The sequence below is a fragment of the Drosophila nasuta genome, chromosome 2L (assembly GCF_023558535.2).
Source record: "Drosophila nasuta strain 15112-1781.00 chromosome 2L, ASM2355853v1, whole genome shotgun sequence".
Lineage (NCBI taxonomy): Eukaryota > Metazoa > Arthropoda > Insecta > Diptera > Drosophilidae > Drosophila > Drosophila nasuta.
In genome coordinates, this window is record NC_083455.1 from 14,568,209 (window position 1) to 14,593,413 (window position 25,205).

Here is a 25,205-nt window from a genome sequence, read left to right on the forward strand (position 1 = left end):
CATCCGTCGCATGTGGGGAGCATGAAGGCAATAAAAAAAGTAAACGTAGAAAAAACCTTTAAAGAATTCTTATAGCAAACAATGTACACAAAAAGTAGGTAAAGGAAAAAGTTCGAGGCATTTCAATTGCTTGCACTTTGAAAATACACAGAATGCATAAAATTACAATGTCAAGAAAGGAATTTAATTTGATTGCTTTAATTTCAGTTTTGGGAGATGCTAAAAAATGTAAGATATAAAAATAAATGTGGAACCATTATGACTTGTTGGTCCTAAAAGTCTTTTAAATTCTTCATGAAGAGTTGTTAAAATTGAGTTTAAAAAAATAATATATCGATATGGTATAAATCTATATTATTATGATTTTTTTTTTGTATTTTTAATATTTATTTTTGGTATTTATTGTGTTGTGATTATAGTAATTTATTATTTGTAATATGTGATTCTTTTTGGTTTTATTGCAGGATGCTCTTTAATATCGTCGTTATGTTATACTAAGAAAACTTAACCCGATTGGAATGTGATTATAAGGTAAGTTACTACCGAACGTATTTATTCCACTGAATAGTTAAATAACTTGCCCCTTAAATAAAAACATTTATTAATATTTTTTAGTGAATTTTAGATACTTAGGAATATAATGGATTTAGAATTTTTTATTTAGGATTTTGTCGCTAAATAGATTGGCCATTTTTAGCGCACAATTCTTAAAATATCTCAAATTATTTCCGTCTTCTATCTTCACAAAAAAAACCTCTTAGATGTAGCTGTGATAACTTCATTCCCTCTCCACACTCCACTCATTATGCAAAAACCTCTGCAACTAATTCGAAATAAACATTAAGTAGCCCGCCCTGCATTAATCTTCATGCATTGCCCAATCATTAAGGACGCTGACCCATCCATTTGATAGAGCATATCCTAAACCTACCCGTATAAAGTAGCCTAATTAACTCATTAGACAATGTCACAGCATCCCTAAATAGTAAGAGGATAAGCACAAAGCACAAAAAAAAAGAGAAAAGAATCAAAATAAGTTGGGCAGAGTGGAGGAATGTTAAATGTGCAACATTTACACACTCATTTGTTGACAAACAAATTACACGAAGGATTTGCTGCAAATTACGCGCAATTTTTCAGCACTTTTTTGCTTTTCAAATCCAAAAAAAAAAGAGATAGAAAAAAAACCCAAACAAAAAAAGAGAAGAGAAACTTAACTGTTGAACTGTTTGGAACCCAATTCGGTTCAATGTGTACATATGTCCCATGAAATTTAATTTAATCAAAGGGCAAGAAGGCCAGAGAAAGTAAGAGAGAGTAAGATACAGACAGAGAGAGAGAGAGAAAGTGGAGGAAGGGGAAACCAGCGGCATCAGGCAGCACAAATCAATCTCTGTTCCCAAAGGCAGATCTTGCACTGCGCAAAAAATACTAAAAGAAAGGGAAAGGGCGATGAGAGGGCGTTGGGCTATGGGGGGGCGTTGCCAAATGAAATTGCTTTAAGCAGCGCACAACGCACATTGTCCTCGTTGTCCTGCCTGTCCTTTTGTCCCATGTCCCTTGTCCTTATCCAGCGTCCTTTTGGCCCATTGCTGATTGTCTGACCGTAACTTGTTTGCTCGCCTTTAATTTCATTTGCGCGCCGCCATCTCTTCCGATATCCTTGCTGGTCTTTAATGCTCTGCTCAGCTGCCATATCCAAGGGGAAGGACGAAGAGTCGCTTCCCCCTCCCTCTCCCTCCGCTTTCCCGGCGGAGTTTTTGATTTGGCTTGCATTGTCCCTTTGTTGTCTTCCACTTTTCTTTCAGTTGCTTCGCTTTAATTTACATGCTCGAATTGTCCTTGTAGCGTTTAGCAATTTCGATTGTCCTGCTGCCGCTTGGGGAGGACGCCAGCCCTTTTCTGCGGCGGGGGGACGCGTGATTTATGCGCATATGCTAAGGACCTAATGACATTAGCTTATGCTGGCAATATCAAATATAACTTTTGATTAATCTGTGAAGCAGTAAACACTTAAAGCTAAGAAAGCTCATTAAAGCTCGAGGATTGTATTAAAATTAAACAATTTTAATAATATATTTAACTGTCTGCCAAAATGTTGAAAAATATTAAAAGCTATAAACCAAAGAATATAATGTTTATAGCTTATAAAGCTCATTCAAGCTCGAAGATAATATAATAATTAAAATAATATGTGTATTTGACAATCTATTAAAATGTGGCAAAGTGTTAAAAGACAATGAATTGTATAATATAATTTTTCAATTTATTGCCACTTAAATTAATTTAATTGAAAAAAGCACATTAATTTTTTATTTGGCAACTATAAGAAAGCCTTAAAAGCAGCTCAAAGCTGCAGTTCAGTTCTTGTAATACAATAATCTTCCCAAAAGTAAAACTGCAGCAGTAATTTTAAAGCTGTTTCCACTTAATTCCGTAAGCAACTGAAAGCTCATTTAAAAAGAAACGCCGCAACAAGCGATTAATTGTATTTCAGTCGAAAGCTTTTAATTGCCGCAACTGCTTCAGCGCAGCAATTCGCATACTTAATTTGCAATCGTAAGCCAGTGTCATTGGGCAATAAGCCTATAATCGAACTTTGACCCTCTGGCCGAAGGTCCTCAATCGCATGTAATTTTTCTCTCGGCATTTAAACGCTTCGCTGCTTGACTTGTCCGCAAACAAAAAAACGAAAACGGAAAGAAGATGGAACTTTAATTTGCCACGGCTGATTGAATTAAGCGTGCATGATAAGGACGCTGGGTAATCCCTTTTGAGAGATATGCATGCATGTATCTACTATACATGTGGTAGTATATCCTGTCCCATATGTGATTGTCTGTGGGTGTATGTGTGTGTGTGTAAACGATTCGTTTTAAGGAGCTCGCTCGCACACACATTAGCGATATCTGTGGGGCGACAACGACCCTTCAGACGGCCATAATAAATGGCGTCGCGACAGTTTCCTTTTAACAAAACTTTGTGTATCCGGTATTAAGAACGTTGTCGTTGTCGTCTGTCCTTCTATCCTGTCTGTCTGTCTGTCTGTCTGTGCTGTGTAGCTAACAAGAACCACACAGCTAAACACCTGCGTCCACTCTCAGGGAGTGAGAAATGCGACGGCAACTGCACGCCACATAAATTCCAATGGTCTTTGGCATCGCCCACTTTCGACGTGGCTTACAAGTTGGCAAATTTGTGAAAATTACTTTTTGTTTATTGTGCTGAAAGCCATGCTAAGCTTAATGTTAAGGCCAAGGTAAGGCGCAGCACACCCCCCCGAAACTCTTCCCCCTGGCCAACAATAACATTGAGTTGTTCTCGTTGTGGTTGCTTCCTTCCATCGCTTTTTTTTTGTGCTGTTTTAAGCATTGTTGTTTTCATAATTTGCTCCACCTACGTAATACGTACATGGCTCGTAAATCTACACTAGAGTGTGTACAATGTAAGTGTGTGTGTGTACGAGTGTTGTATCCTTGTTGCTGTCGTGTTGCTGTTGCTGTGTCCTTTGCTCCCAAAAACACGTTGCGTACGAACAATTGTTGTTTTCACACCATAATCATAAAAGGTACAAGCATAATTATTATTTTTATGTCCTGGCACTTATTGTAAAGCAGCAAATTGCCTGCCTCGGACCAACATGCGCATAAATATGCCAGAGACACCCGCACAAAACCGGAAAGCGTTCGTTCGCTGTCTCTCTTTATGTGTACTCAGATAACAAACCCAAAAAATAACAGACCAAAAAACCAACTCGCAAAAAATGATACAGCGCAAAAACAAGAAAAAAAAGAGTAGAGGAAGAAGTACTATGTAAAGAACTGACCACGAGAAATGTAATTTTTGTGTTGTCGCTGGAACAACTAGTGAATATTTACGATGTTCACAATGAGAAAGAGAACAAATACAATAGAGTGGAGCAAGAACTACAAATTTCAGCACTGCTTTCGGCAAATAACAAAGATTTAGTTTCAAAACTATACAGATACAAACAGAACTGAAAGTAGAGCAAATTATAGAGTTGTGATATATGCATTTGAGGTTTTTTCGCTAAGGCTTATCTGAAATAGCCAGCTGAAAAAGGTTGTTGATTTCGTTTAAATTTTGCAAAGCTCATTGGTAGGAATACATAACATTCAACTTATTAACGTATTTGGTATGTTTTAGTATTTTTTCGGAATGTTAAATTTGTGTAATTTTAGGATAATACTGAATTGTTCAATAAGTAGCGCGTACTTCACAGTCGAGCATACTCATCTCTAGCATTCTTACTTTTTGTACTAAAGCCGATCGAGTTTCTATGGGCAATTCTTTAACTTTTTGAAAGTAAAATGTGAGGAGAGTTATATATTATAAAAGTGCAAATGAAATATTAAACTTTTACAACACTAATTTCTAGTGCAAGAAGTGTTACACATAAATTGTAATTCAATATACGAGAGCGTTGGAGTTAGTCAAACATATTATTATAAATTAATGAAATAGGTAATCATTAAAAAGGTAATTATTCTTTTCTTTACACAAACTTTATCTTGAGATGATTTATTTTCAGTTTTATAATCCCATTTTTACATTACGAATATATTTCTTAAAAATTGCAATTCATTGATTTATTGAGAGTAAAATGTGAGGATAGTTTTATATAAACAGACTTCAATTAAATATTAAACTTTTACAACAAGATTGGTTGCATTTAATCTTCAATCTTCAATTCAGATACTTATTTCAACCTATTTATAGAAAGAAGTATGACCTCATCCAACGCTCTCGTTTTCACATTCACTTTGTCTCTGTATGATCTATTTCTCAAAAATTGCAACACAATTCAATATAATTTGGAATACGAAACATAATACTATAAATTTATATTGTTCATCTCAAATTGCAGCCTCTTAGCTTTTACTATTTTGACTCTATTTATTTTCTCCATTTCTGACATTTTTCCATTTCTTATTCCGACAAGCTAATATCCAATTCAAATTCCAAATTCATTTTAATGTTCTTTAATTGTTCTAAAACACTACCTCGACACAAAACATTTTCAAATCCACCTCAAAATCGAGTGGAAGTAATGTCAACCATTTAGACATGTAAATTTTTGTGCACTTCAATGAAATGCTTAAAACCAGCTCTATAAACATTGATGGCAACAGTTTAAACTCTTCGTTTTCTTGGCAACTCAAAACCAAACAAATAAAAATAATAATAAGAAAAAATTAAAAAAGGTTACGCCATTTGGCAACACAAATGCTGGCCGTTTAGAAAATCAGCCAATTGTGCAGGTAAATGGACTGCAAGCGACGTTTCGAAGTCGCCTCGAAAAAGGGGCAACAAATAAAGAAAAAAGGGAAAGGAAAAGGAAAAAGAAAATGGGGGAAAATCCATTCAAAAAAGTGGCGAGTTTAGAGGGGAATGTTTCACATACAATTGCACAAACGACAGCTGAAAGGGTCATTCAATTTGAAAAGGTTGAAGCCCACCGAGAACCCAGCGTTCAACGCGGTCAGAGTTAATCACTTTTCCGACAGCCTTTCGATCCTATTCCCCCAAGGTTCTCCATCTCTCACTCTCTCTCTCTAAAGGTCTTCCAATCCTTTTAAATGCTCCAATCTGAATTTATTAGCTGCACGTGATAGTTGCCAAAGGTGCAGCAAATATACAAAAAAATAATACTCGAAAAAAAAGCGGCAAATAATCCGTGCCCCGAGGCATTTTTAATGCTAATTTATTGCGCCGAGCATTCACATGTGGCACGGCAAGGCGAAAACTCGACATTCGCCACTCGACTCTCGACTTATTTATGAGCTGCAGAAAAGTATTATTTTTTTTCACTTTTGCTTTTCCTTTTGCTTTTTGTGAATTAACAAATCTGTGTGGGAATTACATATAAAGCGCTAGCGGAAAAACCATTTTAATTAGTAAAAATTCCCACAGCACGTATACGTAATATATATGTGTATATTCGTTTTGCCAAACGCAGCGCGAAATTCCTTTCATGCGATCGCGTGGGGGATATGCGAATTTTTGCGGCACGCTAAGCAAACCCACAAATATTCAATTAGCTATATTTAGTTTATTTTACGTACTCTTGTGTTGCACAAACATTTTGCACCCTTTCCCGTATATTTTTTGCATATTTGTGAAGTATTCTGATAGTTTAAAATTTAATCATAAGTTGAAGTGGCGTTTCATATTTATTTTGAATATTTGTAAAGAATTTCAACGTTGAATATTTTATAATATTTTGAATAGAATATTTGAGAAACACTTGAATCAAAATGTTCAACATATTTACTATTGTGTAAGAATTTGAATAATTAATAACTAGTTGAATAGAATATTGAACAAGAACTAGCTTTAAAATCTTGAACTACATTTCCATGCTTCACTTTTATTTTGCATATTATTTTGAACTTGAATTTTAAATAATTTAAATGGAAATTTATGCAAACTCTAGTTTAAAAGTGTTCCTTATTTTATATTTATTTTCAATAGTTAGAAAGAATTTTAAAATTGTTTATTTAATAATCAATTCAAAATAATATTGAAGAAACACTTGCTTAACAACGATGAACATTTTTGTTAAGAATTTTAATAATTCATAACGAATAAAATATTGAACAACATTAGTTTTGGTTTAATTCTAACTTTTTTAAATATTAACTTTATATAAAATAAACTGAATTTGTATTCTCGTATTCACCGCCTTCCGCTTTAATTATTTCCTTTTCTACAACATTTTATAAGACAATTTTTGTTTTTATCAAGTACCACCTATAAAATATCCAAAGATCAACCTAGCTTATTAGTTTCTTCATTTTTTTATCTCTTTTCTTTGAAAAGGATATCGACACTTCGACTTTTCTTGCTCAATTTCCCAGCTGCTTTTCATTATTGTGCAGCCAAAAAAAAAATTGTGAAGCAACAATAAGAAAAACAACAAAAATGAAAGCTAGCAAAATTATGGTAAAACTTTTCAGCAGTTTAACAATAAAAAGCAAATGCCGCTAGATAGAACTTGCACACAATGCCACGCCCACTCCACACATACACACACACACAGACACAGAGACAACCGCACATTAGTAGTTAGTGCAAGCAGGCGGCTTCAAACTTTTGAATAAATACAATATGTCTGTGGATTGAGGGAAGGAGGGAGTGGAAAGTAGCAAAAAGGGGGAAAAGAGGGGAAGCAGATGCACGATTGAGGCGCCTCCCCGGGCGCCACTTTAGACAATGAAGCGTGTAATGCTAAATATCACGCTGGCAACCACATCGCCAGCCGTTGCCTGCAGAACTCAAAGGGGGGCTAAAAGTGGGCGCTAGAGAGTGGGAGGCGTGGCTATGCAGCATAATTTTGCTGCGCGGTTTGGCAACAATTGCTTTCATTAGAATTTTTCGGAGAGTTGCCGCTGCTGCTGCTGCTGTTGATCCACCTTGGAGAAACCCCTTGATGTTTTTCCTGTTCCCGTTGATGTTGTTGTTGTTGTTTTGTGTCCTGCGGCCGCAGATACATTATCCGAAATTTGCATAAAATAAATAAATTAAATATGCCAGACATGCGGTGCGCCGTTGGTCGCCTGGTTGCCTGGTCGCCTGTTAGCCGAGCTCTGCTTGACTCGCTTGCAAAACTTTTCATTTTATTATCACACACAAGCGTGGGATTCACATCCCAGCCCAAGGGATGCGGAAGTGGCATGAAGGGCAAGGACAAGAGCCAACAGATAGACAACAGTCGCAAGCAACTGCACATAGCATCAACAACAATAACAACAACAACAATAACTTTGGCAATGGGCAACATTTTGAAGTTGGCCAGCAGGCGATCTGTTGGCTTGTGGCATCAACAGCAGCGGTGGCAGTGGCAAGTGGCAAGTGGCAATGGCGATGGCAACGATGGCGGCGATGGCGGCGATGGCACAGGATGCGCTACGTTGCGTTTGCTTGTCATGCTTCGTTGCCTGATTTTTGTGCTCTCGTTCTTCGTCCCTGCGCTTCATGCACGACTTGCTGCCGTTGTTGCTGCCACGTTTTTTGGAGGGAGGTGGACACATGGCTGTCCGCTACGAAATTGGTTCGTTTGGTCGCATGACCCGGGTGGCTGGCGGCTTTCGTTCGCTCGCTCGCTCGGGCACTTAAATTTTGTACTCTGCCACTGCCACTGCCACTGCCTGTTGTAGTTCAATTTGTGCGATGCGGCTTAATGAAATTTAGTTGTTAGTTGCTGCACGTTTATGTGCATAGATTGCTGATAGATGGTGGCTCGTTGGGTCGACGGTGCGTATGCGTGTTTTGCAGGCAGCCAACCAACCAACCAACCAACCACGCAGTCAACCTTCATAAAAGTAATTGCTGTGGCAACTCCTCTTGCCAATGGAGTTAACCATATGGACAACGGTAGGCGTTACATTTGCTCGCACACAAACTACGGGGCGTATACGCAATGCTGGCAAAAGTGAGATACGAGTGTGTGCGGAGTTCTTATATGCTAGATACTAGCCTGGGTAAAGGATTATTATTGATTTTATGGATTGTCATTAAACTAACCGGCTATAAAACCAGCTATTATAGAAGTGCATGTTGCGAGCGTTGTTATCAGTTCATAACTAATTAGAAATCATAATTGTTGTGCGGCTTTCGAACATTTCATAATTAAATATCTTCATTTCGGCAAGTCTATAAAAAAGTGTTGAGCTATTCATACCTATGTAATAAGATATCATAATTTGACTTATTTTGATGCAAGAGTAAGCCATTGTTAATTAAATGTTATGCTCGTAAAAACAACTTCTTAAGTGTCATAAACCAAACAAAATTAATAGATATTTTTATACCCGCTACCCAGGTTGAGAATCTAGTATATTCTGTACTCTGTGGTATATTTTAAATGTCATAGCAAGTAGTATTTGTAGTATTTCTATAGTATATTATTTTGGTATATTATTTAATTGTAATAGTATATTGATATACCAAATACCGTCTATGGCATACTTTAGTTTTGTAGTTATAATAATTTGGTATATTTTATATGTAATATCTATATACCTCGGCCTCGGCATGTTTCAGTATTTTTACAGTAATAATTTAGTATATTTTAAATGTAAAAGTATATCGATACACCAAATAAAGCCTTCGGTTTCTTTTAGACTTTGTCCAGTATATTAATTTGGAATATTTAAGAATAATACCGTATTTTTTTATTTTATGAAATGCTGTAGCTTTCTTACTTGTTTATTATTATTGCTGTAATGAGTTAACTAAATGGTATTAGTAATTTCAAATAGACAGCAAACAAATGCTGAATATGTAGGTTTTAAAATTTGTGTCAATATTTGAACACTGACTTAGTTATAAAAGTATGTACGTTGATTATTATTGCAATAAATAATTACTTCCCTCAAGAGGCAACTAACGTTATTATTACTGTAGTCTATTTACCTAATGATCTGTTTTTCTATGATCTCGGCTTCTTTTTCTACCGAGTTGTACATCATTTGCAATACAATTTTGAGCATCTGCAGCTGTCACAATGAAATTGCCACTTACCTTGTTGCCTTTTTTAGCTGCTGCTTTTGTTTTTGTTGGCGCTTCAAAAATTTCATTACGTCAGTCATAATTCAACGTCAACAGCAACAGCTCCCCATCCCTATCGCTCTCTCTCTCTCTCATTCTATGCGACCTTAGTCTGCTCCGGTTATCGGGAGCAGCGGAACATCTGCCTTTTCTAAAATATTAAATAAAGCAATCAAATAAATCTTCCAACATGCCTCATTTATTGCAGATTACCATGCCCCAACTTTCCGCAGCTCCATGTGGCTGCTGTTGCATGTTGAATGCTGGTGATGGCAGCTCCACAAAGTGCAGCCCCGCCCCGATTACGTCCATAGTCTAGGGGCTGTACGCACGTACAAACTGGGGGGCACTATCATTATTACAGCGTGTAATCAGCGGGGGATGACGAGGCGGAGCGATGAGATGGAGAGTGTGAGGTAAGTGAAGCTTCAATTACAGCAAATGAGCGCTGAGAGTCGCAGATTATCTCATTAAAGACGCGCACGCCTAAAAGTCGACTATAATATTTTTTAAAATTCTGCTCACACGTACGGAAGGAATAGAGACAGGGTCATAGACAGTGACAGAGACAGCGCCAGTCACAGGAAGCAGCGCAGTGACACTGACAGTGAAGTGAAGTGTGAGAGGAACGCGACAGCAAACTAAAAACGAATGTGAAGCGAGTTTTTCGGTGGCCATGAAAAACGGGAAAAGCGAAAGCATTGCGCGACTTTGCTTGCAACTTGTGCGACACATTCACCATTTTCACTCGCTCGCATTTTCATTTGCCGGCAATTTTCCCACGCACTCCAACTCCCAGCACTTTCGCTTTGGACGTCTTCTGCGCTTCTGGTCTATAAATTTATATATGGCCAAGGAATGCGCATTTAATGGCCAACAATGTGCGTATGGTTTCCTTTTCTCTCTCTCTTTCTGTGTCTCAGTCTTTTCTCTGTCACTATGTGAGCACGTGCTCTCGCTCCCATTACCCCTCAACTCTATTCTCCCTCCCTCTACTCTCCCTCTTTTCGCTCTGCTCTCTGTGGCAATTGTTCGCCCAGGCATAAGACCATTTATTATGCTTCAAATTTTTCGGCTGCTGGAATTTTACGCCGTTGTGCAAATGCCATTTTAGAAGATGTTTTATGTGTGTGTTGACATTTTTATTGCGGCAACATGTGTCGAAATTCGTCCTCGTTCTCGTCCTCGTTCTCCACCATTCCCCACCTTTGCTTGCCACATGTGGCACTCTCACACACAAACATGCAATTGTTGTCCTGTCTGCCTGTCTATCTGTCTGCTGGTCTGTTAGTGTTTGTCGTAGTTGTTGTTGTTCTTGCTCGGATTGTGGAATGTGCGACGCGGTTTACATTGTACTTAACAGCTGAGCGTAGCGCCAGCAAGAGTTAAATGTCTGGCTACGATAGAGCAGCAGAACAAGGGAGGGGAAATATAGTGCTGAGGGGGGAAGGAAAAGGAAGGGGAAGTCGAGGTCTTGTATGTCAGACTTTTGGCAGGATTAACATCATCACATTTATAGCGAACAACCAGCAAGTGACTTGCTCAAATTGAGGTTTACCAACATTTGAATTAATCATGCAACTGCTTGCTATTCCATATTTAAACAGAAGTTAAGAATTTGTTATTTATTCCTCTCTTTTTTTTGTATGATGCAACTCAACTTATGCATGCAAAAATGCAGCTTTTAATTTAAGTGAAAATCACTTTTTAGTATTTTTCAATAGTAATGTTCGTGAACAGAAAGCGACAACTTTGTTTTAATCATTTTGAAAGCTTTCAAGTCAACTAACGAATTATTAATTACAGCCTAATAAAAATGGGCATACTTTCCTTTATGCATTCTCCAATCAGCAGTAGCAATTAATGCTTTTTATTGGTTGATCTGTTTTACTTTAATTAACTTTTGAATCACGTTAAAATAATATTAATTTTGGCAATACAACTCTGACACTAATTAAATCACTTTAGATATACACGCAAATAATTACTGTTTATAAATTTAAATTAATATTTAAATTACAAATATATTAAATGGTAATAGTCGTGAAAATCGTTAAAAACTTGCAATAGTTGCTAAAAAAAATTAACTACACTCAAACTTTTTCTGTTCATCCCAAAATTAAAGAAAAAAAAGAAAAAAGCGAAATAGTCGCAAAAGCATAAAACGCAACCCAAAACTTTAAAACAAATAAGCTTAGTGAGAAAATATTTTTCACTATTACAACAATTCTATTTTAAAAATGAATTAGAAAACTTTATAGATTTTAGGTAGTTTAAGGTAGTGTGACTAACATTCTGGTATATTTTGACTAACAATTTGGTATATTTTTCACTCTAGAGTATATTTTGAATGTATTACTATATTAGTATACCAAATATAGCCTTTGGCATAATTTTAGTATTTTTGTTGTATAATAAGTTGGTATATTTTATAATTAATATCGCACTATTTTGCTTTTTATTATTTTTTCGTATTATATTTTCGTATTTCAAACAATAACAAAATAATCTCCAACAAAATAAAACCTTCAAATTGTAGTGAGAAAATATTTGCAAGCCCGTCATAAATTGTAAGTTGAATAAATATGCGGCTATAAGGTGTCAAGCACAAAATGGATAAACAAAAGAGCCGCAGCTACTCGAAATGTCGAAATGCATCAATTTTGATTAGCTGAGCCAGAGCAAGAGAAATAGCTCTGAAGAATAAAGACAGAAGACTTCACTATATTATAGAAGTGCGCGGAATAACGCATATTAAACAAAGATCTCGCTCTGGAGGACAATTATAATTAAAGGCGCAGCTCAGCAACAACGAAACATCGTTTATCACTTGAGCAAATCCAGTGACAAAGGCCGAAGAGAGAGTCGAGTGGAGCTTGGAGCTTACATTACAAGCGATTAGATTTGATTGTGGTGAAGCAAAGAGAGAGAGAGAGAGAGAGAGAGAGAGAGAAGAGGAACAGTTTTTGGTAAGCGGCCAAATCGAGGGCCATAACTCACGCCACAGGAGGAGTGCCATGGAGGAGTGCCACTGAAATTAAGGAAACAAAGCACAACTACACGAAAACGTAATAAAATCATAATCGTCGGATCAACACAGTCATCAGCGGTGTCACAACAGCAGCAGCTCCACTATAGATGATGATGCCCATGGACTTGGGCGAAACTCAGCGGTAATTACAGTAATAATTCAAAAGAGATTTGCTGCCCGGAGAAAAAAAAAAGAAGCAAAAACCTGTACAGAGACAATGAACGACAGTCGACGGAGCGATGCAATGCAGCGCACGGGGGCGAAAAGTGGCAATTGCCAGTAACGACAAGGACAACGTCGAAAGCAGACAGCAGCGTGACTCCCAACTCATGTCACACCACCAAAAAGACAGAGCTAGACAGGACACAAGGACGCCCACGCACATGGCTGGCAATGTTGATGTGCAGCTTCCGGCAGCTAAGCGACGCACAGGTGCAGCCCCAAAGCAAAGTCAAAGGCAACAGCAAAGAGAGAGAGAGAGACTAAAGCTTAGCCAAAGACAGAGACGGGGAATGGAGAAAGGAGAAAGGGAGCAAACTGCGCAGCTATGTGAAAGCGAGGCGCTCATAAAAACTTCGGGGAGTGTGATGATGAAAAATGCGACAATGAAAATAATGCTCGGCACACGCATAGAGAAGAGTCAGAGTCAGAGCTAGAGCCAGACTTCCACCTTCCTCTCTCTTTGGCTTCCTGCTGGCGCCGCAGACGTCCAGTCAGCAGGCCCCAAAGCACTTAAAGACACAGTGCCAAAAGGTTGCAGCGGGGTGTGAAAAAAAGTTTAAGTGGCAACACAAAAATCCATGGATTTACTTTTATGCAGCACAGCACAGCAGCCGCATCGAGTGAAGGTAGCTGCTTCCTTCATCCTTCAAGCAACCACTTTGGCAGTGCAATCTGAGGCGTTTGGCTAACTTTTTACGCTGTGAACTCCCTTTATGACTTTTGCCGCGTCAAGTTGTTCAAAAGTGTCAATATTGCGTTCAAGCATCACGTGCCCGCACCTGGCAGAGTCTCTCCTCCCGTCCTCCTCCCCTCTCCTGCCCTTGCAACCCTCTCCAACCCTTAGCATAACTGTATCCAGCTGTCAGCTGTTCTATAGATGGGGATTAGCGCGCCAGTTCGTACGTTTTTCGGTCCACTTTTAGCTACTTACTCCAAGTACCCAAGTACCGAAGCATACCGTGCACTCTAAAACGCAATACGAAACTTTTTTCGTTGATCCCTCAGCATGAGGGAAGTAGGAGAGGGGCGAGAAGGAACAAGAGCAGTTTGTGTAGACAATACCCGATGCCAAAAAACAACAGCGAAAGTTGGCGCAAATGATACCAATAAACAAATCCCATTATACACGGCGTATCAGCTTTTCGTTCATACTACGTGATATGACTGTCAACAGATCACAAAAATAATATTGTAGTTCAACAGCAGCAACAACATCAGCAACAACAACAATAACAACAATAACAACACACACAAAATAACACAGCATAAAAATTCGAGAGCAACGAGAAAAATATTGTCATGATAGATTGAATTGCCTCTGATATATTTTTGGAAAAACTAAAGCGCTGACAATGCCATTGGACAAGCGCATAAAAAATATAATATATTTCGCTGATTCTTTATAGCCATTAAATAGTCACAAAAACTAATAAAACATTCTTGAAAATTAGACAAAAAGAAATAATTTAGGGCATAGACAGTTGAAAGGGCTTAAAGGAAATATTTATTCTAATTGCTTTTGAGAGATTATGCATTTTAGTATTGAAAAGAAAATTAATTTATTTATATATCCAACATTTTATTTTGTATTCTTTTCTTTTAATTTTGTTTAGGTCGAATCTGCGAATTTTATTGTTTCGCAACTGAAACTTTTTTCATATTTCTATGCTAGAATTTGAAAATGTTAATATTAAAGGAAACAATTTGGAAGATAGATGGTTACCAGCATTAAGAAATTTAGTAGCAATTAAAATGAAGTTATGGGAATTATGATTGATTTATATTTTCTTAGGTTTATTATGTGAATTAATTTAGTCCAAACTTAGACAGCATCAGATGGTATAATTACTTATAGAAAAATTTGATTTTTATTTTGTTAGAATTTGAAAACATTTTAACGAAAAAAATTACAAAATTTAAAAGATTCTTTGTAGTTGCTTAAAAAGGTATATAAAGAGATTTCGACGAAAATTGTTTAAAAAAAATTTTAGGAAAATTTTTTTTTTTTGCAATTTACATTAAATAAATTTAGTTGACATCTGCGAAATATTAGTAAATAACAACTTCAACTCTGTTTAAAATCCAGCGCAATTAACTGCAATTTGCAAGTGCAGTTTAAGCCGGCTGTTGACTAATATATTTTTTAAGCCTTGGCAAACACTTAAGCTACTTTGTGGGCATAAATCTGAAGTAACTAAGTAAAATGCACTACACACTATAAAGTCGCAGTCACCAGCTGAGCAGCAAGAGGAAGCGTGCGGGAGGCAGAAAGTTGCTTTTTAATGAACTATTAAAAATATGTGCAGAACTAAGAGCATTCATTAAAAAAGTTTGTGCTTTAAATAAAGACTAAAGAGCATGATGTAGAGTCAAAGACTTGCTGGAAGGAGGAGGAGTAATAGAAGCAGAGGAAGGGAAGAGAGGGAAGGGGAAAAGGGAACTCTTACCAGCCAGTTACAGCCGTCACCACACTAAATCCAAAGTAAAAGCTGCAAAACTTTGCGACTTTTCGGCCATTCATCTTCCAACTAATTTCTGAGTGGACGCACGCACACTCCAAAAGGACGTTCAGTTCTCTCAAGTGGACCAAGTCGAATCAGTTAGGATCAGCATACAGAGAGAGAGAGAGAGAGAGAGAGAGGCAGAGAGAGGCTGGTCGCCACACTTAAGTGCTTAAATATTATTCTTTGTTTTGCTGGTTTTTCGACAGAAACCAGGAAAACACTCAAGTTAGTGGCCATATCCGTTAACGCTTGCCTAAATATTATTTAAGCTAAATATAGAGAACTTTGTGAGGAGGTTGAGAACCTTTAATGAGGTTTCGGTCAGCTACCCTTCGAGCTGACCCCACTTTCCCCTGCTCACTCACAGGTGCTTTTTCTCTCCGGTCAACTGCAACTGCTGGCGACTTCTACAACTTCTGCTTCTGTTCTTCCACCCAAAAAAAACTTTACGCTGATTAAATGCGTTGTCCGAACAAGTCTTTCTCTTAGCCAAAAGCCAAAATCCAAAAGCTGATTTTCCACTATCTGAAAACTACCTTTTCCTCCTTCCCCATCCCATCTCTTAAGCCTTCGTTTCAATGAAAACGAAGTCTGCGCAAAAGATATGCGAGTGGACAAAAACTTTAAAATCAGCAAAACCCCTTATCTAATTGCTTTGAAAAACTTTTTCGACCGCCATTGAAACTCTCTTTTTCTTTGTCTTTTTGAATGCAAAAGTCACTTTTGCGGGGCTGTGGCAACCCAAAATGTGTCTGGACTTGGGAGAACTTTGCGGCAAATATGAATGTGTCACTGATATGACCACATATTATGTTAAACTGGGTAAACTTGGCATTTTTATCGTATTATTTGAAGATGTAAGTCAAAGGAAACTTATATTTGTGTAATATGCAAAACGCTTATTTAACAGCTGCTTAGCATAACATAGTTCTGAGCTTTGCAAATGTATTTATTGATCAAATAATCATTCACTTCATAGTAAGAACTATTTCAATTCGATATGAATTTCATATTGTGAATTTCGATTACTTTTGGAGTTCAGAGCTAATCAACACAACTTTGTTGTAACCAAAATGTTTGCTCAATAGCTGCTTAGCATAGTTCTGAGTTTGAAATTATATTTACTGAGCCAATAAACAATTTAAGTTGCTTTTAGAGAGTTGTCTGTGAACGCTTAAAATGCATATTTTTAGTATCAATTCCATAGAATATCTAATCAACTTTGTAATATTCAAAATTATATTTATTTGTTTCATTTTGAAAGCAATTTCAGTTAGATATTTTATTGCCTTTAGAACTCAATGAAATTTTAGTTATGAACATATTTTGATGCAAGCCAAATGAAAATCAACACGATAGATTTTTATCATATTTCTTAATATCAATCAATTTCAATGAAATAATCAATTTCTCTATGGCAATAGCTTCAATTTAATATAAATTTATGACATTTTTAGAGTTCATCGTTATCTCTTTCAGGCATACTTTAGTTATAAATATTTCAATTGCAACTAGAAAATAGCGTGACTCGCTCATTGTCATTTATATCATAGTACTTAATTTAATTCATTTACTAAATAAGGTATTTAATGTACAATATTCACCTATATCTTTCACATTTCAAATACCTTTTTAACCCACAAGTAAATCTCAGTGAAATCAACAACTATGGCAACCGATTTTAAATCCTAGTTTGTATACAGCAAAAGGCTTTGCTTGGCTTTGCAAACTATATTTTACATTTGAATCTTTGCCTTAGGTCTAGCTGCTGACCTGAGAGATTTTCATATTGCAAATGCTCTGGCGACTTGCCAACAGATATAAATTCAAGACAATAGCAAGAGTAAGAGTAGAGGTAAAGGTAAAAGTCAAAAGCGAGAAAGCTGCAACAAAGCAAGAAAAACTTGACTAAAATCCTGTGAGGTAGCTAAAATTTAATTTCAATTAAAATATTTACAAACGCCTTGGCAACAACAAGCAACAAGATATGAGCACAGAGAGCGTCAAAGGGCGCGACCCAAAGCCAAAGTCAGAGTAACTTACAAGAGATTGGGAATGAGGGAATCTTAAGCCCGGATGAGAATGCTTTTCATAAAAATTTCAGCAAGTTTATAACAAAGCGCAACGGGGTAGCAGTAGGATAACAACAATAACTCTGAAGTACGACTACATACTAACTTACCAACACACACACACACACACACACACACACACACACACACACACACACACACACACACACATACATATGTATGAGAAGAAAGAAGGTTTTTGGAGAGCAGCCCCCATGCGGCTTTTATTGATTAAAGTTGAAGTTGCACGCACTGCGAGCGGTCGCACTTTGTTTGCCAAGAACTTTCTTAATTTTGTTGTAATTTCCTTTACGCTGTCGGAATTTCTATCTGCGAATTTATGAGCAAACCCGCTCACAAACTATTTTTATTAGATTACAAAAAAATACGCTAAATATACACAGATCTATGTGCGTGTGTGTGTGTGTGTGCGGAAGGCAGAACAACAATGCGCGAAAATCTCTTGGCGTAATTTTCTCTAACAATTTTAATCGCATTTGCGAGCACTGAGCAAAATATTAACAACAATGTTGCGAAGCCGTCGCCGCAATCGGTGGGGGGGAAGTGGGAGGGAGGCAGACAGCAGGCAACTTCACAGAGAGAGTGTGGCATCCACCGGAATCTGTGCTCTGGTCCGTGGATCTCTCTTGCAATGACGAAGCGATTTTCATTACAGAATTATTCGTGCGTAAGAATGCTGCTGTTGCTGTCGGTGCAAGGGCGGCATTTTCAATTTTCCAAGACAATGTTAATTTATTATGAGTTTGGCAATTCGTGTGCAAAAATAAATAATAGACATACATATCCAATTGTTTGTTTGTTTGTGCACATTTTACAACAACAACCAGATCCATAACAACAGCAACAACAACAAAAACAACAAAGACAACTGCCAAGCACAAAACCAAGAAAATGTCAATTGAACTTTTGCATAGCATACTTTTTGGGGCTGAAATTATTTTGTGCGGCAAGTGAATGATTTATGTATTTGATACCCAGTTATTGTACTTTTACTAGAGGCTATGAGAGACTAAGCTAGAAAATGTATAAATAATTGAACATAAAAGTGAAATGAATATTTAATTCAACTTTTAAACATTTTCATTGACTTGCTCAAAACTCATTTCCGTTTGTCATTAAAAGCATAAGATAACTCTTGAGTCCGTCATATCGAAATTGAATTTATGTATTTGCTATTTAGCTGTGCTTCTTTTTTTTCTTTGCCTGCCACTCGTGCTGAATTTTTATTGCTTGATTTAATTATTAATGCGACCTGCAGATGTCACGAACACGGAAAGGCAGAAAAAGAAAAGAATAGAGAATGGAGAACAGAATGAGCCCCCCCAACTCCAAACATCAATACTTAGCTATGCTTAACCCTACCGTGCGGCACATTTTGACGCGTAAAAACAAAAATGTCTTCTTCCCTTCTTCCCTGAGTCGTCGCAAAGGTTCATTGAAGCGGCAACGGATTGCATTTTTTATTATTTATTTCGGGACTTACTTCTAGGCAAAATTCTAGATAGCAAATGCGAAATGCGTTTGCCGAGACCACGCCGAAAAAATTCATAATGAAATATTTATGGCCATAAAGCAATGCGGCGTTGGCCTTTCCATCATCATCGGAAAAGGGTCGCCAACATCAAGAAGTTGCTGGAGTAGATGGGAAGTAGATGGGGAACGAAACGGAATTGTACCATAAACGGAAGTCAACGCAGCTGTCTGGAAAAGATTACGATAAGAGGACATGCTTTTTGTCCTTTTGACTGAGACTGTTTTTGCAAGGAAGCAAACAAAAAAGAAGGTGTGGCAGTGTAGTTACTCAACTGCTGAGCTGAGGTTAGTTTTTATAGAGCCTCAAAATGGCAGCAGAATAATGCATGAGAGCAACTCGCCATCGTTTTGGGTAGCTGTCAATGTGATTTTCACAAGACAAGAAGCATATCAATATTTTATTATCATATAATATGTTTATTTAGATTTCAGAGAATTTGATGCAGCTGTTAGCAAACGTGATGCGAGTTACGATGGCAAAAGTGTTAAAGAACTATCATGAAATTAAAGCAGCTGCTTAAAGTATTTTTAGTAGAAAAACAAGTAAGAAAGGTAAAGTCCAGTGTGCTCGACTGTAAGATACCATTTACCCACTTTGAATAAAAGCAAAATATACCGAATAAAATACTACAGAAAACTAATAATATACTGAATGCTATATTTGACACTACAAGCTAAATATACCGATTGTTTGTATGTAATATATGACAATACCGAATGCTATATTTGGTATATTGATTTTTACTGCATGCAAAATATAATAAATAGAGGCACAAAGTTATGTTATAATACACTTCTATCCTATGGGAAGCGAGTATGAAAACAAAAATGGTCGAGAGAAATTTATTTTATGCCCAATTCATTTTTAAATGTTTGTCAAGCTTTAGTTGACTTTTAATTCAGACTCTGGCTTTTCTTTTAAATGAAAAACAAATTTCTATATTCAATTTCATAAATTCATTTTTATTTTAATTGATAAGAAATCTTTATTTAACAACAAAAAAACTATCAATTTGATTTCGGTTTCAACTTTAAATATCTATAAAAATGTGTATAAAGTTTTGCCTTTAAAACTTTCGCCCCACAAAAGCAGTTTGGCATCATAAATAGAGTAGACGGCTTGAAATGATTTTGGGGCGTTTTCAACAGCTTCACATTAAGTGCGGAGTGCACATAAAGTACATCGAGAGACCCCAAAAACAGTTAACATAACTCATTAAAATGGCCAGAAGGGGGAGAGTGTAAAGTAACGAGAAGGGAAGGGAGAGTGAAGAGTGAAGAGGGCGTCGCCCAGTAAATACAATAAATATGGAACTAAATCAGGCTTAAATGTGCTTAACAATTTTGAACAATAACATGGAAAACCACAAGTGCAAAAATGCCGAGCACTCCAGACGCCTTTAACGAGCCGTAGCCATAACCCAGGACCAATGTGCCTACGCAGCTCCAGACAGAGCAGAACAGAGCAGAGCAGACGCAAAGATCCTGGCAAGGAGTAAGGATATTTCAGAGGTGGGGAGGGTGCTTTTGGTCCCTTGGCCATATGTCAGGGTCGAGAAATATAACGCACACAAAGTGCTCATTACGATGGACGTTGGCAAAAAAGGTAGCGTGGAAATAAATTTGCACCTTAACGCCTTTAAATGCGCAACGCACACACATTCACACACACCAGCACACACACAGTCAGTGAGGTGTAGAACATGGTGTTGCCAATTACCCGGAAGTATGCGAAAAGCTTATGCGATAAATTCAACAAAGTGCCAAAAAGGTATGCATCGAGAATGGAGCAGAAGCAACAGCAGCAAGGCGTCTGGCTGACTCCTTGGCCAGAGGAATAAAATGAAAATAAACTGAGCGACCCGACCAAAGTCTAAGGATTTTTAAGGTGCACAGACACAAAAAACCTAAAAATACTTTCTGCAAGGGTTTCCGACCACGAAAAGTCGTCTGGGTCTTGCTTCTGCTGTTGCTCTCTACTACTTACTACTTCCACTCCGACTCCGACTTCAGCTGCTGCTGCTGCTCTGTGGCTTCCAAGTGCTTGGTGTGGCGTCATTGTTAGCCACAAGCAACTAGGAACTCGCAACACGTAGCCAGCACCTGCGGCCATTGAAATGGAAAGGGCAGCGCAGTACAACGTTGCGTATGTGTGATGTGTTTGTGTGTGTGCGTGGCGCACATTTACGGCTGCCATATTGAAGGTTAAGTTGCGAGCGAGCGCTTTAATAAAATATATTTATATATATTTTGTATACCTTGCTGCTGTCCCTCTTCTTTTTGTTGCGCCGATGACATACGCATATAGTTTAAGTCCGGGAAAAACCCCTCAGTTTGATTGCATCTTAAAGAGATTTCATTAAAATTTACAATCTAAGAGCAAAGCTGACGGCCATAAAATATTACTGATATTGTATACGCTGTGTTCTGTGCTTGCCGCTTCCGGTGAATATTTGGATGAACCAAAGCGTGAAATATGATTGTAATGCGCTACGGCGGAGAATTGAGGGCATATTAGTTGGGGAAGTTTTATAAGAAGTGTTGTCGATTATTGTTGTGCTGTGATTTTTGTGGTATTTTATTTGCTTTTCTGTTTTATGGTACTCTAATTTATAAAATAGATTAATAATATATTATATAATATTATATGAAACATATTGCATAGGTATAACAAGTTTATCTTTTTTCCTATTCTAATATTTTAATTTTATATAGTAATTATTGTATATTTATATTTTTTATATTTATTTTATATATATATATGGAATTATTACAAGTTTTTCTAAAATATTCATTGCCATGTTCCTTTCAGCATTAACTTTCCTCTTATTAATGTGATTTCTCCCGCTTAAATTTCTCAGTTTCTCTATTGCATACTTTATGCTTATTTGTTTTGCTCCTTCCTTTCCCCATCACTCTCTCCACTCTGCCCATTTATGGGCAGCTCCTTTAGCACTATTCATTCTGAAGATGGCTTTCCTAGACAGAGCGCACCTGTGCAACGCTCTGAGCGAACCGCAGGCCTCGCTTTATTACCTGAACATCATTTCACGCTAACCTAAGCGCAAATTTTGTACATAAGCCGCGACCAGATTCTCCAACACACACACACACAACAAAAACTCACCCTCGCTCCTTCCCCCTTCCCATGGCTGCTTTTCATCACCGCTGTTAGCATCTCAAGTGGGTAAACACAAGTGTAGCTTCCCAAAAATGGGCAATCAACTTCAAATGGCAGCGAGACCCACCTGGCCAACGTCTTGCAGGAGTTTCCTTTTCCTTTTCCCTTCTCCTTGTTGTCTTGTTACTTTTTAATACTTTTTATGATTATAACAATGTGTAAGGCACGCTGTGCAAATACAAAACAACTTGTTTTCATTTGCCACACAACAAAGATAGCAACAACAACAACTACAACAACAACAGCGAAAAGAACAGCGTGATGGAAAATAATGAAAATCTCACTGAAAGTCGCTGTTGGATTTTATCCGCATTTCTGTTTTTAGAGTTTCACCTTCGTTTTAATGCTCAAGCTTAGTTTACACTAAACAAGCAAGCATGCAAGCAGCATCCCTTAACCCGACTCCAATTTATATATGCTATAATATTGCGCATACGACGCGTGCTACGCCACGCTTGTAGACAGCCTTTGCTGGCTTATTATATGTGTGTGTATTTTGATAGTCTTTTCGTGTCGCCGCTTGTTGGATTTCTGCTTGCTGCGTTTAATTGTTAACATTTCATTTAAGCCACACTCACACCCACACGCACACACACACACGCATACAAAGACACCCCCATGAGCTTTGCCGAATATTCATTTATCAAAACGTTGCCCGCATTTTGGCGCCCGCCCAATGCTCAAAAACTGGCTGACTGGCTGACTGGATGGCTGGATGGCGCCATCAGTAGCAGCATGTCAGGAACTTAGTTGAACTCGAATCTAAATCGTTATGTGCAGCAACTCACACACATACAGCTATATCGTACACACTTGCCACCCTGCGGCCTCAGACCAGCCATGACGTTTGCGTATGTCAAAGTTATCTAAATGAAAAATTGACTTTCATACACTCAAAGTGAGTTGGATATGCATGTATATGTGTGGATGGAAATCAACGTCGCTTTCAGTCGAGTTTCCGTTGCGTAGAATTTCGCATTTACGCATTTCCTATTTTAGATGATATTTCATACTTTTGTGCTGACAGCGCGGCAACAAACCAACCGCTGATGATGATGCGCCTTTATTATTGTTGCTCTCTGGCTTTGGCTTTTTGCATACATACAACATATATACGCATAAATCCTCTGACTCCATACACATCCTCTCCTTCTCCTCCTCCTCCTCCTCCTCCTCCCTACTGACTGCTGCTGTGGTCTATCTGCCTCCATATGTGGTAGCTCTGTCTGTTTGCCTTTGGGATTATCAACTCATTGTGCCAAAGACTCGCATGCATTTGCTTCTCTGCCTTTCTTCACTCCACCACCACAAACCAACATTCCCTTCCCTCCATATAAGTAGCAGCTTGTCTGTCTGCGTCTTTATCCATTTATCCATTTATCCATTTACTCATTTGACAGTTTGTCATTCCTTGTCTCGTGCTCAGCAGAAAGTCAAACAGTGTTTTCAGTGCCTTAAACTGTTTGCTTTTAACCTAATTGCTGCTATTGGTTTAATGAGCCAATGAATGATAATGAAGATAATCGCTGCATAACTTCAAGAATCAAATTCCTTATCTATCATAATTTGAATAATAATGAATTCTGGCCTATTCTTAAATTACATTGTGTTTTATCTCCTATAAATTTATATTTTAATTAAGTTTATTATATTTTAATTAAGTTCAATAATTGTAACTTTTTTCTTTCAGGCAATTTTGGAGACTAATAATTTAAACTTGTCAAGCCAAAATCAAATTGTGAACACTGCCAAAAACTTATTGTTCTAGTGCAGAAACTAAAAATGTTACCAAATATGAAATAAACACTCTTATATTAAAACTAAAATTTGCGACTTTCGCATTTTACTTAGATCAGTTATTTAGATTCTTAGTTGACGGATTCTTTTTTCATCCAGATCGAAAGAGTTGGTCCAAGAAAATGTGGGCCTTGAAAATACAGCTGGATAAGGACAAGCTATGGCTAATTTTCATGTACCTTAAAAGCTTGCATTTGTGCTCCTAAAAGTATGCAATACAAAACGAATAATGCTCATGCAATAATCGTTTTTTAACCATAACTCCGCCAAATCCTTAAAGATCTGACAAGGACATACCTTTTTATAATCAGGATAATCAGTGCTATTAACTGGCATTCAAGGATTTTAAGAACCTATTCAAAAAAAGAATTACAAATTTTTCAAATACAACTGAAATTTTTTTAAGGGGTAGACATTGAAAAATTGTGAAAATTTCAGAAAATCTGCTGTATCTCGGCCATTTGAAGGACGATCGTGATGTCCTTTAGCACAAGGATAGCTCTTTTCAAAACAAACGGATTGACTTACTAAAAAGAACGAAGGTCCTGCAAACAACTGAGTTTCAAGGACTTTTTTGCTCACAAAAAATAACGTATATATCGTATATATATATAACGTATATCCGATCCTTTCGAGTCCTGTGTCAAATGAAATCTTTTGGTGAGGTCTCTTATCCTGCCAAAGGACATTCAAATCGTCCTTATAGTTCTCGAGTTATCCTGCAATTTGCAAATTTTACCATTTCCTCTTAAGCCGCGGGCCAAAAAATTACAAGTATTGGATCCTTAGATGACCCCATATTTTTTTGTTGCCAAGCGATAGAGTTGGTCCTTGTGATCCCAGCAATATGTGTCCCTTGAAAATGTGTAGGGATATGGCCAAGTTATGACCGCTTTTCTTTTAGCTTAAGTACTTGCATAGGTGCCCCTAAAAGTATGCAATGCAAAACGAATAAAGCTCACACAATTTTCGTTTTTTAGCCATAACTTAGTCAAATCCTTAAGGATCTCAGACGGACGTACCTTTTTATAATCAGGTTAATCAGTGCTATGAACTGGCATTCAAGGATTTTAAGAATCTGCTAAAAAAAGGAGTTCAAATTTTTCAAATGCAACTGAAATTTTTTTAAGGGGTAGGCATAGAAAAATTGTGCAAATTTCAGAAATTCCGCCGTATCTCGGTCATTTGAAGGACGATTGTTATGTCCTTTGGCACAAGGATAACTCTAGTCAATAGAAACCGATTGGCATACTCAAAAGGACGAATATCCT

At 37.3% G+C, this 25,205-nt stretch overlaps 1 long non-coding RNA gene across 1 annotated transcript; it reads left to right on the forward strand.

Annotated features, from left to right (window-relative positions):
• The first annotated feature begins 511 nt into the window (after positions 1-511).
• On the forward strand, positions 512-23,975 carry LOC132796240 (uncharacterized). The gene is made up of 3 exons (XR_009633530.1): positions 512-531; positions 9,782-9,989; positions 23,828-23,975. It is a non-coding gene; the product is annotated as an uncharacterized LOC132796240 (long non-coding RNA).
• The last annotated feature ends 1,230 nt before the right edge of the window (positions 23,976-25,205 follow it).